Here is an 18,066-nt window from a genome sequence, read left to right as displayed (position 1 = left end):
TTAAGCAAGGGAGATCCAAGCACTCGAACATTCCCTTAAGCAAGGGATGTTCAAGCTTCCATTCCCTTTTTAAGAATTTTCACTTTGATTATTAGTGTTTTAAGTATTTTCTTTGTATGTTTTAAAGGGATTTTATTTTGATATTTTTAGATGTTTTAAGTTGTAAAAGAAAAAGAATGAAAAAGAGGGAACTATTCCTAATTTCTAAATCTATGTTATTCTAATTCTAATAGAAAGGAACAAAATCTATTTATTTTCTATGGTTTATTAACCAATCAAAAATCAAGGAAAACAACAATTAAAATTCAATTAAAAGAAAATAGAATTCTAAAGAGTCTAATTGAGTGAAAAGAATATTTTTGTCATTTTTATTTAAAAGAAAATGAATTGATATGCAAAAGAAATAAGAGAAAATCAATTTTTCTTATTTATTTAGCAAAAAAGGGGGGGGCATAAGTAATTTCTGTATGAACTAAAATCATGTTAAAGCAAAATAGGGCTAAAAAAGGGGGTGGAAACATCAGTCCGCGCACAAGCCCAGTCTAGCGCCCGGGGGTGTACAAGCATTGAGGGAGTACAATCAAGAAGAATTCCATGCCCAGAGTTCGTATGGCCCAATTAGCATGCCCTTATTCCTTTTTATTTTCATTTGGTTCAGCATCATTTTATTATATGTTTTTTTTCATTGATGTGATATAAATGTGGTAACGTGATGAATTACTCTCCCCAAACTATTATCAACTGGTCAAGTGTGTTTAAGTGGGATGAAGACAAAAAGAGCCACAGACCAATCACCTTTCAACACCTCACATTCTAATCATTGGCATAAAAGACAAAATAGTAAAAAGGGGAACTCTAGACCTATGGGGACTCGCCATGTAAGCACCTTGGCTGAAATGTAGAACCACCTGCACAGACGCCGGAGATGCTCTCCGGTCGTCTTCTTCATCACGTCGCCGCCGCCGGAGTCCTAAAAAACGCCCAGAAAAATGCCATACCACCACTGTCTCACTCGGAATTTGATGCTGAATCTGAATCTAACGTTAATTTCCATTAATTCTCCTTCCATAGTTCTAACCGAACCGATTTTGTAAACCCTAAAATCCAAAGGCTTTGCTAAAACGTACAACAATGGTACCACAACCTTCCTCATTCTACATAGAACCTGGATACGCAACCCGAACGTCCGAACAACAGATATCTCATGCAAATTGAATCTAAATTCACGAAAAGGATTTCACACAAATACGGTTCGTACATGAAAGTGTATGGAACTAGGTCTATCACATGCTTCTATAATGTAAGAGAGTAGAGAGCTTACTTGCCTGAATCTTAAAACCAGAACTCGAGAAATCTTTTCCACGCAGCAATCGATCTCTTTGCAACGAACACAAGCCTCTTAGCAAGACCGTGGCTATGTTCTTGAGTTGCTAGAAATGGTGAAGATGGATATGAGCTTGGTGTAGGAAGGAGATGATGATGAAGGTTAGTTATGGTAATGGTAGTTGTCACGGTGGTTTGAACGGTGGTGCAGTGATGATTTGTTGCGGTTGTGAAGGTTTGTTATGGTGGCCGGAAGGTTTGTTGCAGTTAGTTAGGGTGGCGCCGGAGTTTGTTACGGCTGCTGGTGGTGGAGAGGGAGAGTGCAAGAAGGAGAAAATACGAATGGAGAGAGAGAGAGAGAGGATGAGTATAATGAGAGAAAGAAGAGAGAAGCAATGTGTAGAATGGAGTGTGTATAGGTGAATCGTGAAATCTGAAGCGAGAGTTATGGATGCTTTTATAGGGAAGATGCAAGGTGAGTGGAAGTGTTTCTATGGGTGTGGGGGTCGTGAATGAGACTTGACACACAAATTTAGCACTTGCAGCATAGCTTTTTGTTAGGTGTGGGACTAGGGAAGTAATGCTTAGTGAGCAAGTATGGTTCACTTGTGGAAAGTTTCTAACATGCTTTCCATAAGTTCAGAAATGCATGGCATTAACGTGGCAAGAGAGAGGTGTCTAGTATGTTTTTTGCATGGGCTCTAGTGCAGATGCCTTGTCAAAACCAGTGCTCACATTGCCATGTTCAAGTATATATATCTCAAGCTCTACTTCACCATTCAATCTTCTCTTGCGCTCATTATGAAGAGTACATGGAATAGATGAGGTTTGATGTTGGGAAGATTGAGAGACAAAACCTGTAACCTATTCAAAAGTTGCTGTCAAGATGATGATATACCTTTGAACATTACCTGCGCGCATGACCTGGCTCTGGGCTCGAGCCTTTGGTGAAAGTGTAGCTTGGTGGAGGCATGACTTTGGGGCTCTATATCTTGCTTAATATATGTCCAAAATTAATGATATTGGATTCAATAGATAAGGGACATGGCAAAGAGTACTTTAAGATCATTCTTTTCAATGTGGCGCCTTATGGAGGGAGAAAAAATGCATTGAGATTTGGCACACCATGTTTTTGTGCAAATGCATGCGCGTGCCCTAGGAATCTGCCTTGGCTGGATGCAGGACTTAGTCAGTGTAGGGGCACAACTTTGAGAGCTTGCATCTCATTCAATACTTGTTCAATTGACCCAATTCTTGGCTTGTTGGGAAGAAGACATGGAAAGGATTAGAATGATACCAAGTTTGCTTCCATGGAAGTTTTGTAGGGCTCTAAAAATGGCTTGAGATTTGGCATGCCATGTGTTTGCTGAAATGCCTGGTCATGACCTGGCTTGTGACTTGGATTATGACTTGGGTCTAATAGATTTTCAGTAACTTCAAACCACTTTAACTCTTCATACAAGCTTCAAATGAAAAAGTGTCCAACTACAAAGTTGTTCTCCTCCATGAGAGGAACAACTTTGATGTTGGAAATTTCTTCAAAAAATGTCATTTGCCACGTGTAAATCAGGGCTGAAGTGGACTGTTCTACAAGATTTAAAACCTCTAAAAAATTTCTAAGTGTTGAAAATTTTCATTTTTATCTTGTTTGCTATTTTTGGCAACCTTTTGTCGAACTCCCGATTTTATCCATTCTTGTCTTTTCTTGACTGATTTTCCACCAAAAGTCAATACTTGAATATTTCTTCTGATTTTGACCTACGTGATGTATGTACATGAATGCAAAGCCTAAGCCAGTTAGAAGCGAGGGGTAGGACAAATTTGGGGTATGACAGCTACCAAGCCAGGAAGAAGATTTCTCTATCAGTAGTACTATTTTATGTAAACAACCTCTGGTTTACAGATAAACAACCTCTGGTTTACCTAGTCACTACCCATTTCAACCTTTATCTCAGACATCCATCCAAGACAAAAGAACCTCTGCTCACTCCCTAGTGATACCTAACTGTTACAACCCTACAACAACTATTTACACAATTAACAATGAACAATAACTTGACCTTGCTTCATAGTTCAATTAAGAACACAATACTCAACTCTTACCTACATGTTTCGAGTGAGAACAATCACTTCTCTTACCTACAGGTTTCGAGAAGGACATGGCAGCCATCCCACAACCTAGGTGGTCTACCTATAGAAACCCTAATGACTACATCTTTTCTAAATCTGGCTTTTTATGTAAAACTAGGTTACAAAGGTTTCCATTTATAACATATTCCTAATTGGACTTGGGCTTACAAATCGCAACACTCTTTGTTGTTACAAACCTGCAGAAATATTCTGCTACAACCAAGGTCTTTTAATCATGAGATTCCTAATTTATCTCCTAAATTAGAGACAACTGAATCTTCAATCTTCTGATCTGATTCTTCAATATTCTGACTTGATTCTTTTGACCTTTAAATTTGTGCCACATAGGATTACATAATATTCATTGAATATTCTGTATCTGTTGATAATCAAATTGAATCTTCATTCCAGTTCTGCAGGCGCGATGTCATGGTTGAAGTCATGACATTCCATATAACATCTTGCTTGTACCTGTTTTGATCTTTTATGTTTGCAAGATTATACATTGTATTATATTTTGCTGCTATTATGTTTTAGCCAAACATAGATGCCAATCAGCCAATAAAAGCACCAACAGTTGTGTCTCTTAAAGATGCCATCACATGGAAATACCATGCCAAAAATCTTATCAAGGTTATGGTGGTAAATCAACTTGAGAAGCAATTGAGTAAAGTTGGAATTACAAAAAAATAGGCAATTAGTAAGGTGGAGGCATGCAACAAATAGTTTTTCTCTTCTGTACCTATTGGCAGATGAAAAATTAAAAACATCATTACAGAGGATTTACATTTCCATATTTACACGCCATTCAAATCTAATCACCTACTGCACTATTCAAAATTCCCACCTCTCCAATTCTCAGTCGAAACATCACTCCACTCACTCTGAAGAAATATCACGATCTCAACTCAAGAAACTAGTATGGCAAACACAAACGCTCAAGATATATCCTCCTCTTCTCCTCATCTTATAAGGGATTCAGAAGACTTATCAAATGTTATAAAAATTTCTTCCCTCTAACAATCATCCTTGGTGATACTCCAAAGAGAAGCAGAACAAAAACTCTAGCTGGAAGAAGGATCCACTCACGAGTAGGTATGTTTTCAAACCAATCTAATATGATCAAAGAGACATTTGCACATGATACATATGAAAACCCTAACATTGCTAAAAATGTTGAGACATCCCATAAGGGTAGTCTTAAAAATGCTGACATGATGAAAAGTGTCGAGCAGTCTAGCCATAGGGACATTGCTATAGACAAACGCATTCGTAGATTGCTCTTAGACATTGCAAGGGGTAAAGTTACCCCTGATGATGCACCAAATGTTTTAACATATGAGAAAGATAGATAGTTGAATCTGCCTGAACCTGAGAATGAAGTAGCTGCAAAAATAGGTGAAAAGAAAGATGCTGATCAAAACATTGTCAACATTAAGGAGTGTGATTATGATGATGAACCTACTGGTAAAAGGCTAGATCATGGCTTATCCAAGAGGTTGAGAAATAGGAAAGACAAGACTACTGAGGATACTCTCTTAAAAAATGTCAATAAAATAACTGTTGTGGAGCAAAGTTCTATTTTCCAGTTCAAAGAAGAAAAACCTAAAGAGGAAGAATGCTACTTCAAGTGATTCTGAGTTTAATGCCGATTGTGATGTTCAGGATATCCTGCATAACATCTAGAGAAAGTCTGTGATAAAGTAGAGTTTTACAAATATTACAGATATCTCTCTAGATAATGAGTCTTTTCATCTTCCAAAAAATGCTAAAAAATGAATGCATATCGACCAAGGGCGCACTTCTCTGGAAAGGGAATTGGGGAAAGATTACTTAGAATGAAAGGAATTCATTAATCTCATTAACTACGATGGACTAATGAAGACTGTGTCTAAACTGGGTCAGTGTTATGAGAAATTGGTGAAGTAGTTTATTGTTAACATATTTCAAGAGTGTAGTAATAAGAAAAATAAGGAGCTTAGGAAATTTTTTGTGAGAGGTATGTGTATGGAATTTTATCCAGCCGTGATAAATATGTTTCTCAAAAGAATTGAGGAAGAACAACCTGAGTTTGAGGTGTCTAATAACATAATTTGTAGATAAATCACTAGAAAGCAGGTTAAGGATTGGCCTACCAAATAAAAATTGTCTGCAAGATATCTGAGTGCGAAGTATGCCATTCTTCACAAAATTAGAGCTTCTAACTGGGTGCCAACTAATCATACTTCTTTTGTTGTTACTAGTCCGGGAAGGTTCAACTACATTGTTGGGACCAAAATAAATTATGATTTTGAAACCTATACCTTTGAGAAAATCATGAAGCAAGGTACCTCTAATGGAGTAAATATGCTAATTCCTTTCCCTACTTTGATTTGTGGAATCATTCTTGATCAACATCCAGGAATCTTAATTGACTCAGAGGTTGTATGCAGAAGGGATTCACCTCTATCTTTCCATCACAAATTGTTTGAAGGAACACATGTTCTTGACATTGTCATGACATCTAGAAAGGAAAATGTTGCATCTACCTCTAAGGCTAACATAATAGATTAATTAAAAGCTACTTTCAAAGGCTTAGATGATATTATCAAAACCTGTACTGCAATAAAAATAAAACTGGAAAGGTTGATTGAAGCTCGGTCTGAAGAAGATGGCCAAGTAAATCTCGCTAATGAAGATGATAATGATCAAGATGGGGAATGCTAAATATAAGGATAAGGAGAGAAGTGGAGATGAAGAAGCTGTTAGGAGCACTAGTACTTAAGATGCCATGCTCTGTAATTTTGTATTTTTATGTTTTAATAACATTATGTAAGGGCTTATGATCCATTTTTGTGTGCCTTGTGTGCTGATGCTTTTGTAATCCTAAACAATGTGTTTCCATCAATGAAGAAGTGTGCTTCCATTTGATTTATTTGTTTCCAATGCGAATTTTGTGTTTCCATTTGTGTTTATTGCTTGTGTGCAATATGTGTATGCTTCCATTTTTGTTTACATTTACTCTATTTTTTTGTCAATTTTTGGCTAAAAAGGAGGAGTAAAGTGTTAATATGTTACATAATAGCAGCTTTTACAACACTACTTTTGGGCTTTTAGAGCGCTTAAAAGCGCTGCCATAGCCAGCGTTGCCGTAGGTAAAGACAACGCTTTTTGGTACGCCAAAAGCGCTCTCGTAGCATCCTCTATAGCAGCGCTTTTTCCAGAAAAGCACTTTCGTAGCATCCCCTATAACAGCGCTTTTATCCGGAAAAACTCTCTTGTAGCATCCCCTCTAGAAGCACTTTTTCCAGAAAGCGCTTTCGTAGGTTGCACTTTTTTATCTTTTATGCTTTTTTTTTTATCTTAGGCAACGCTTTTAATTAGAAAGCCCTTTTGTAGGTAGGCCTTTAAGAGCGTTTTTGAAAGCGCTGTCGTTGCTAAACGCAATATTTTAAAGTGCAACCTGTAACTTAAGCCTCCCAGTTCGTCCTGTAATTTTTATTTATTTTCAACCTGTAATATTTTCGACATGTAATATATTTTCAACCTGTAATATTTTCAACCTATATTTATTTTCGACCTGTAATATATTTTCAACCTGTAATATTTTCAACCATAGGTAGGACATTATATACCATTATATACGTACCAATATAATACCATTATAATCCAAAATAAAATATATACACCATTATAGTTCAATTCACATGTTTACAACAGATACATATAACTAAATCATCTCTAACAATAACTAAATATGAATATAAGCCCGAAATTCTCAAAATCCGAAGAGTGCACGGTCCTATGGTCCTACAAAGTATGAACAGAACAACACGGTCAGTTAAACTAACTTTGCAGAAACATCAACAATATTATTAGCAACAATTTCATGTGATTTGCAACTCAATCCACCAATGTAATGTGTCATCAATCTAGTCTCAAATCAAACTATCAGCACCACTTATTTAAGAATCAAACTCAACAACAACAAAAACAAAGTTCAGCACTCTTATTCAACAAACAACAAACTTGATTCATATAACAACGTTATCATCGTCAATTAATATTAAGCCAAATGAACCAACATCCACCAAAGAAACTGAAACAAAGTCATTATCAAAATCCGTCACACAGTAATGTATTCATAAAACTTTTCACACAATAATGTATTCATACCTATATGAATAGTCGCTGAATATAAAATTGACACAATTCCTCTTTGATTTCTTCCAACTTAAGTCTCGTGTAAGAAGCAGCATAGAAGTCATCAAAGTACTACATAACAAAAACATAATATGCATGATTTAGTTAAATGTAATAAATTATAAGAAATTATCCTAAGTTATAATTCCATGTCGTGATTGGAATCTCTAATTGATTCGTTTGAAGGATTTCTTTCAAAAACCTCAAAACAAAGTATCCGCAATTTGTACTGTTTCGCTGTTACGGACACTACATAGAAAAACAAATAAGATTTTATAGTTGTCTTATTTTATCAAGTAGCATAACTATTATAAGAAAAGTTGTGAAAATTAATGTACCTGCACTTTGATCCAAGTAATGTTGTTTGATTTAGTCCGGGATACCTGTGCGTCTCTTTGACTTCGGAACACTTGTATTGATCTAACAAAAATATAAAAGCATATTTTTAGATCAATATCACAAATAATTAAATATATAAATATACACGAATATTTAGAACGATCTTACTTACCTATCAATCATTGACTTCATAGCCAGATAATTGTTCCACTCACCATCTACCGAATTCAAAAAATATACCACTTCTTTTATAAGGTTGATAGCAAGCAACAACCAGTGTGCTCTATAAATTAAAACAAAAGTTTATGTGAAAATTTTGCTACGCAAAATAAACAAAGATTATATGAACCAAGAATGAAAAACTAACCCTACTGGTCGGGTATTATAAGCCCAAATAAACAGGCTTTCTGTATTGCCGGTGGTCATGAATCTATCGACTAAGCGCTGTCTAACTGAAATGGAATCTGTTTGACAATTCAGTCCCGCACAACACTTTTTCATACCACAACCTTAAATAAAAACATAATAAACATTAGACTATTTTCATTGTAATGTGTAAATAAATTGTTCAACTAATTAAATAATATATTCATTGGATTACCGGATGTATGAGTGAATATTACCGACGCCTAATTGGTCATGCGTAAAAATCTCTTTCATGTCATCTAGTGCAACATTTTCAAGGAATTCAATACCAAAGACAACTTCATCCATATTAATTTCACGGAAAGCACCTATCGTCAAATCTGACATATCAACAAGTGTTCCGAGCGTCTGTCGGTATCGAGGCACAAAAGCACCTCTTTTTGCCACGGCCTTTGGAGGACCCTTTTCCTTGGGTGGTACGCTACGAACTTGCTGTGTCACTTGTTGTGACCCTCGAGCAGATACATAAAAATCATATAACTTAGGTAAATTATAAAATCATGCAGTCTTAGATTCAGATCATATATTAACATTGTAAATGTACCTCTTTTAGTGATGCAACAAACTCATCCTCTTGCAAAATCCCTTTACCCTTAATAACGGGTTTTGTAGGAGTAGTCTTAAATTATCATGTAAAAAATAATTAACGTAACGGTTCAGAATTGACATTCGAAAACTAAATGATTCATAATGGTTTTCAACATACCTCATCACCAATGAAAATGAGGTCTGAGGGCCAGGCAACAAATGACCCTATTGCATCTCGCAACAATGTTGTCTCTGAGACCATGTCAGGTACCGGTAGCACCGCATCATGATCTAATACAACATCAACTGATACTTTCAGGTGTCCATCCGGGAGTGGTCTATGGTGAAGTAAATCTCCCAAAGTGTTGTGCATTTTTCCCTTGCCAACTAGGCGATAATCCGGTGACGATAAATATAGTTGGCAAGATGAAATGCCCTAAACAAATAATAAATATTGAGTCATTATCATTACAGAAATAGAACAATTGTAAGAAAAAATAATTTAAAACTACCTCGGGAAATTTTCTTTGATAGTTGATACTAGCTTTATCACTAGTTTCTTTCACCGATGAAGTTTTGCACTTTTCTCTCATATATATCTCTTTATCTCTTTGCAATTCAGAGACTTGTGCTTGTAATTCCTGCAATTTTTGCAACACTTCTTCATTGGTAGGATTTCTTCTTCTAGAATGCTTATAAAAAGAGGTTGGAGTCACACCATGACCTTTACCTCTCACCCGACCGAGATACTCAGGAACATCTAGTGCTCTACTAAGTACGCTCCTATTATCTTGGTCCTCACCGGTGGATACCGATTGCGACATGGTCTCCTGTAATTCATTTACATTTCAAAAATTATTAGTGGAGATAAAAAATCAATTATATATTAATAAACATTTGATTTAATTAAAGACAAAGTGTTATACTTACACATTCATCATAAACTTTTTGAACATCGAGATCAACAGCTCGATTCTTGCCCACACGAGCTTCCTTCCACAACAAATATACTGGAAGTGAGGTTTCCTCACTTTTCGTCTCCTCTAACTATGCATTGACACAAATGATAAAATCGTCAATTACAACACATTTAGACAATTAATAAGAACATAGCATCTGTATTTACTTACAATTTTTTCCTCTAAGCGTGCATATCCCAAACGCCCTTTTTTGTATGGATACGCGGGTTTTGATGCTCTCACCCTATTTGTGGCACTCCTTTTCCGGAAAGCTTCATCTCTTTAATTTACAAACTCAACCCAATCTTCTTCTTTAATGAAGATCTCATACTTTTTTGGACGTCTCGGGGCCTCTTCAAGAAAGTTTCCTTCTTTATCCTTAAGATTAGTGTTTGTTAAAAAAGCTTTCCACCCTCTATATTTTTTTCCGGCCAAACCAAGTATGTAGTGTTTACGCTCATCTGGTATGTTAAAAGACCTCTGCGAAAAAACATACGCATAAAGTGTGTTAGTATAAGTAATTTAAACAAATTATCGTCAAGATAATAACAACAACCATATATGATACCTTAAGCTTAGCCCAAAGCATATATTTTTTATCATCCAACGGTTTGCTTTTCATATTCCATTTAGATACGGAGATTGGAGAATGCACACGAACAAGTGTACCAATGTAGCTTGTCAACTTTGCAGCATTAGTACCAATTGCTTGGTTATCAGAATTCCATTCTAAATTATATATTAATCCTTTGTCTCTATCTCGAATGATTCCCTTCAAAATGGTGATGCCTCGTGCAACTTCTGTTGCTTATGTATCAGATGGAGGATTTGTATCTGGACCATCTCTATCTTGTGAGTTTTCTTGATTACTAGCCATTTTACTTGTATCAAACAAACTAAAGCACATTAGTACATAATTAATATTTAAACATGTATACAAGTCAAATGGAAGTCAAAGTAACTATGTACAAGTAAATCGGAATCGAAATCGGTGAAATCGGAATAAGTGTCAAAAAAAGAAAGTTGTCGGAATTGAACGAAATTTACATGGCTATGGTAAAACGTCCTCACGGACTCAAAAATGAAGTCGGTTTTTCGAAATTCAGACCCTAAGCCCGACTTTTGATTATGGAAAGAAGCAAAACCGATAAAAAAACAGTCCCGAAATGCAAAGATAAGTGCATGAGCAGCTCCAGAATCGTCAAAATAGTATGGTTACATGTAACAAAGTCGACAAACGGATACATGGTTCAAAAGTTATGTACGAAATGAAAATATGCACCAAAATCGGACGACAAGTATTGTAACAATCGGCGCAAAATTGAAAAAAACTATACAAATTGAATATATATATATATAGTACTATTACCTTTTTCACTAACGTCTCTTTCTTTTCTTGGTAGGAATATGTTCTACGCGTCTTTTAACAACGCGGGCGGTTGGATTGATCCAAATACCCTCATTATGATCATTTCTAGTACAAGATTCATTCTCATTTTGATCATTTCTTGTACAAGATTCAATGCCAACACCAATATCACCTTGATCTCCAATGTTTTCATCAATTATTTTGTTAGATGAAAGCACTATAGACCATTTCGTACTTGTCGGATCATTGACATAGAACACTTGTTTAGCTTGAGATGCTAGAATGAAAGGCTCATCTTTGTACCCCACCCTATTGAGATCCACTTGCAAAAATCCTGACTTATCTATTCGTATGCCATTATTATTTTCAACCCACTTGCAATCGAATACAGGAATCTGAAACTTTAAGTAATCAAACACCAAAATGCGCTCGATAACCCCAAAATATGACAAATTTGCAAATTTTGGATTTAAGTCATTCGCACTTGATATGTGCATTGCTTCAGCTACCAAGGTAACACCACTATTTTGCATCGTACTTTTATCATCCTATTTTTTGGTATAAAATGTGTATCCATTAATTGCGTATGCGCTATAAGAAAACACAACTATACTTGGACCATATTCTAAACATCTCAGCCTTTCTGTTACTGAAGTAGGATTTGAACGATACTTTGAATAAATATGTTCCTTAAACCACGGTATCAAACTTCGATTGTGCTCTCATACTATGCAATTCTCATTTTTATTAGGATTTAAACCTCGGAGAACACCCTTGTGCATTTCAACATACGGCTCAACCTCAATCTCATTGTGCAGAACATACAAATGCACTTGATCCCGTTCGACCATTGATACTGTCACAACTTTATTTCCAATTAGCCTTTTTCCTTCTCTTTTTTCGATAATATGAGATTTAGGGGGTCCAATTGATTGAACATCTGACAGATATTCAGTACAAAACTCAACCGCTTCTTCAACAACGCATCCTTCAGCAATACAACCCTCCGGTCGACTTCTGTTTTTCACGTACCCTTTTAATATTTTCATATAACATTCAGCAGGGTACATCCATCTCATATAAGCTGGTCAGCACAATTGTGTCTCTTTCACAAGATGAACGACTAGATGAACCATTATGTCAAAAAACGAGGGAGGAAAATACATTTCAAGATCACATAAAGTAACAACTATCTCTTTTTGCAATGTTGGTGAGATTGCGGGATCGATCAATTTACTCAAATTGACCTGAAGAAAAAGCACAGTTTAGTTATTGCGCTTCTTACTTTTTCTCACAGAATAGAACGTATACATATTGGTAGAAAATGTTCCATTATAACATGGAAATCATGCGTCTTTAAACTCTTTAACTTGAGGTCTTTCATGGACACAAGTCTTCTAATATCTGATGAGTAGCCTTCTGGAAGTTTAACTTCATTGAGGAACTTACACAATGTTTTCTTCTCCTTTCTAGATAGAGTGTAAATAGTAGGTGGCAGATATGTTCGTCTTCCTTTCGTCACGGGTCCCAATTCAGTTCTCATTCCCATGTTTACCATGTCCTTCCTTATGTTAAGGCCATCCCTAGACTTTCCTTGTATATTGAGTGACGTACCCATAACACTGTCAAATACATTTTTTTCAATATGCATAACATCGAGGAAATGTCTTACGTACAACGACTTCCAATATGGAAGTTCAAAAAAATTGACCTCTTCTTCCACCCACCCTTGACAAGTAAATGTGCAAAAGGCTTGCCAAACTGAGTGCTCACATCTTTCACCTTTTCAAAAATTTGATCACTTGTCAAATTAGGCGGGGCACTACGTTGTTCGTCCTTTCCATTGAATGCTTTTCTCCACCCACGGTAGTGATGATTAGAATTTAAGAATCTACGATGACCGAGAAAGACATTCTTCTGACAAAGATCCAATCATGTCGTATCGGTTTCATCTTCACAAACAGGACACGCTTTTTGACCTTTATTGCGGTACCCTGATAGATATTTGTATGCTGGAAAATCATTAATTGTTCCAAACCACATCACCCTCAAGTTGAAACTTTCTTTCCTATACCCATCATAAACCTCCACACCGTTCCCCCACAAAAACTTTAAATCTTCGATTAAGGGTGCCAAGTCCACGTCTATATCATTCCCTGGTTGTTTAGGCCCAGAAATTAACATAGATAACATCATGTACTTACGCTTCATACATAGCCATGGTTGTTCATTCCATCAGTAGACAATGAAAAGCGAAGGTTTCTTGATTCTTTTCCAAATTCAGGATAATCATTATCAACTTTCATCCACTGTGGTGAGTCTGCCGGATGTCGCAACTTTCCATCAATAATTCTTTCATCTGCATGCCAAGTCAAGTGTCTTGAATCGGTTTCAGTATGATACAAGCGTCTAAATCTCGGAATTATAGGAAAATACCATAAGACTTTTGCCGGAGACAACTTTTTCTTATATCGAGGGGCACCGCATTTAGGACACTCATTCAACGCTGCATACTCGTTTCGAAATAAAATGCAATCTTTTGGACAGACATGTATCTTATCATAGCTCATGCCAATAGAGGACAACATCTTTTTGGCCTCATATGTTCGATTGGGAAGAACATTATCCTCTGGTAGCATATCTTTCATAAGTGCTAATAACTCTGTGAAACTTTTATCCGACCATCCATTGTCCGTCTTTAAGTTGTACAACTTTAACACCGCAGACAATCTTGTGAATTTTGTACAACCATCATACAACGGTTTCTCTACATCGCTTTCCAACCTCTCGAACATTTTGGGACAATCCTCGAGATCTTCTTCAAGCGCTTCTGCAATCTCTTCGACTCGATCATAACCGTATGTGTCTGTGCAATCTTTGTTTGAAGCATACGTCGTATTATACCTCGATTAAACATTCCTGTTACTTTTCTCACCATGCAAATTCCAACATGTATAACTTCTATCAATTCCAAACCATAGTAAATGTGATGCCAACTGAACCGCGACAACCTGACCCCTATAACAGCAACCCAAGCAAGGACACGTCATTCGACTCGGGTCTTCGACGTGCGCAACCGCAACCTTAACGAATTCCGATACCCCTTTCTCATACTCTTTCGACAATCGATTTGAATTCATCCATGTCTTATCCATGTCTTAATTAATCTAAACAAAAACAACTAATTAAAGCACAACACAGTATATACAAAATGAATCCGGAGCAATAAAACATAACATATATATTCACGCAATTTCAGACAAATTCATCTCAATACTAGTAATTTGAGAAAGAAATTTACCTCTGATTTTACCGAACTCAAGAAAACGTAGAGATTGAGCGCTGTACGTCAAACTAGGCCGAGAAACGCTGCTAATTCAAAGGAAAGAAAACTTCTATTATAACAAATTTCATACAATAAAAACCGACTCAACCACTAATTAGTTTATATACAAATGATGCTGGAACTATCTGTAATAGCATAACTAATGCATTAATGTGAGTATACATACAAATGAGGCCATACTCCATAGCTTAAAAAATATGTCAATCTTAAGAAAACTTGTGAAGAAGTAGTTTATTCAAGGAAGGGGGAGAGAATTGAAAAGATATTCATTTCACTACTTGAAATATGATTGGAGGAAATCTTAAATGAATAGAAAGAAGTCCTTAAAAATGTGTAAGTATATATATTCATGATATTTTCTAATAATAATTTGTTGGTACATTTTTCTTTAAACTCTTATTAACATTTTTTTTCTTGTTTAATATTCATCCTAGAAAATGCCAACAATTCAGGTGTGATCCCTTATTCCCCTCATCAACTTAATAACACACATTTTTCACTTTACTTTATAATAAAACTAGAGCAACTTCATTATAACACAATGAGTCATAATATCAATCAACAACAACAATCTCCTGGTATGTTTTATTGATAACACTGAATCGCACTACGTTTCTGGCTCAAATATCACATGTTTTCCTTAGTTTTTATCGTCTTTATCTCGTATTATGCTTGTATTTCCTTTGTTTTCAGGATTCTTGACCTTTCGGAGCCTCTAGTGAAGAAACGAGCCAAAACGCCAAGAAAATAGGGTTTTTCACGAAGAATTGTGCTTATGGCATTCTGCACCGCGCCGGCTATAGGGAACGCGATGTCGTGGCCCACTTCATGATGGAGCCAACTGCCACGATCACACGATCATGTCTGTTACTCCTCACCGCGCCCGCGGTGAAGCTGCCGCGCCCGCTCCCTTCACAAATAGACTCCCGCCCAAAAGGAGTTGAGGGGCACTCTTGTCTTTACGCTGATCCAGAATCCACTATATATATAGTTAGTTTTTCATTTTCGTTTTTTATCCAAGCTTAGTACAAACTTAAGCCATATACCATCAGTATCTGTAAAGTAGTAACCTCTTCACATCGGGGAGTTACTTGTCATACCCTAATTTTTGACCCCCCTGAGATGACATATCTTCAGGATTTTCATCAGGTCAAAACAAGTACCCAGAGCAGTCATTTCTTCATCTAGCATTCAATCAAGGATGTTCAAAGACAAGAAAACTCAGGCAAAGGATCAATCAATAGAAGGATTAGTCTCTAACACAATCATAGGACTCAAAAGCTCCATTTTTATATTCACCTATGATTGATTAGACACCCAGTCATCTGAGTACAAGTTTACTCAGGTTACCAAACTAGGGTTTTTGAGCCTATCAAGGACTAAAATCAAGGATTACCTTTGGGAAACCCTAAAAAGCCCCAGGGGATCATTCAAAGACATCAATCATCTTCAAATAGCTCATATGACAAGATCCACTGGACATCACACCTCAATTCAAAGCCTACAGTCATCATTTTCATCTGGTCGACAATTAGGGTTTTTGACCTAATTCACCAGGATAGTTGACTTTTAATCAGGGCATGGATCCAAAACTCAAAACATGATTCAAGAACCTCTACTACCTCAATATAACCCATTTACATCACTCATTTGAGGAGAAGATCTTAATTCCACACAAAAGTCCAAAATCTCACTTTATTTGGAAAAAGTCAACTGTATGGGATCACCTTTGACTTTTAAGATTTTTGGTCAAACCATGACTTTCAAGGATCAATATCATCAATATATGGATATTAAATTCATTTACCAAAGAAATTCAAAAAGAATCAGCAAGGAGCAAAAAGTCGGGAATTAGGGTTTTTGAGGGCATTGTGGGAACTCAAAATTTCACCTACACAACTCAAAAAACTTCCAACATGAAAGTTGTAGATCTTGCAAAATAAAACAACATCTTACATAGGAACTTTTTTCAAAAGAGCAACCATTTAAGAGTTTTGGAATTTTGAAGCTTTAGGTTATAAAAACTTAAAAAATTTTCTAAGTGTTTTTAACCTAGTTTTCATCCAACTTTGGGCTCATTTTTCACAATTTTCCCAAATGATTATGAAGAAACCATAAACTAATGATTTGAAGTAGATGTTGAGGGCTTTCCAAATTGTGTTCAACCTTCTCCAAATTCATTTTGAGCTAAGAGTTATGCTTGTTCAAAGTTGGCCTCATGAAGTGAAATTATAGGTCATGTACAATTTGAAACTTTGCAATTTTGTGCATTTTGCTTCACTAAGTGATGCTACACGACCTCTAATACATCTGAAAACATGCCATACATCCAAATTCATCATTGCATGAGGATTAGAGAAGATTCCCAAAAACAAAGGCATGTGATTATGTAATGATTGCATTCTTGAATTTATGGCAAATGATGAATCATCAAGGAATCTTCTCACTAACCAATTAGAGCCCTCCTCTGAATAAGAAATGTCCCCTAAGATCATGCAAGATCAATGGTTGGGGAAGCTGGCCCGAAAATGCATCATTGCTTTGGGATATTTTCAAATTTTCTTCATGGCTAAGAAACCAAACTCACTTCACTAAGCAAGCTCACTCTCTCAATCAGTACTGAATCATTTGCCTATAAATAGAGGGCTCTTTCTCATTCAGAAAACACACCAAAGCAACCATATTCCTTGCTTTCTCTTTCTCTTCTCATGCTTATGGTTTTTCAAAGTTCTTTGGCAAGAAGAATCGTTTTCTTCAAACCAGAGCTTATCTTTGGAAAGTAAGCATTCTAACATCTCAAAGGGGTTCATTTGAGGTGATCCAAGCACCTGGATCACTTCTGTAAGTGGAGGAACGCCATTGTTGCTCTCACTTTGGAGCTGTTGCAGTTGGAGGTCCATAGAGCAATTCAGAAGGTTTCCAACAAAGCCAAGCATCCAGACGTGTTCCTCAGGTCATAGTGAAGCTGTTCAGATGGCTGCAGCTCATCTGTAACTCAAGATTCATCACTCTCCATGTCCACTTGAAGCTCAAATCGAGGGAGGTCCACAGAGCAATTCAGGAGAATTGAAGTTATAATAAGCATTCAGTTAGCATCACTGAATCCCAAGGAAGCTTTTGGGATCATTCATACAAGGCCAGGTGCTCTCTATCATCCTCACGACCTCCATTTTCAGAGGTAAGTTTCTCAACTCCACCTCTTTAATTCGTCTACCTTTTTGGTTAAAAATCGATACCATTTCATTCAGCATCATCAGAGGATTAAAAACCCTCTATCATCAGTCATTTATACTTCAACATGGTCATTTAATTTAAATTTCAAATTTTAGGGTTCTTCACGTATTTTAGGTAATTCAGTAGATGTAGTTAATATAAATTCATGTTAGTTACATATTTGAAATCGTGAGAGAATTTAGAGCAAGTTTGGTCTTTACATGTTTGCAAATGGTTGAGAATTGAGAGAG

Source organism: Vicia villosa, linkage group LG3 (genome assembly GCF_029867415.1).
Source record: "Vicia villosa cultivar HV-30 ecotype Madison, WI linkage group LG3, Vvil1.0, whole genome shotgun sequence".
Classification (NCBI taxonomy): domain Eukaryota; kingdom Viridiplantae; phylum Streptophyta; class Magnoliopsida; order Fabales; family Fabaceae; genus Vicia; species Vicia villosa.
Note: the sequence above shows the minus strand (reverse complement) of the source record.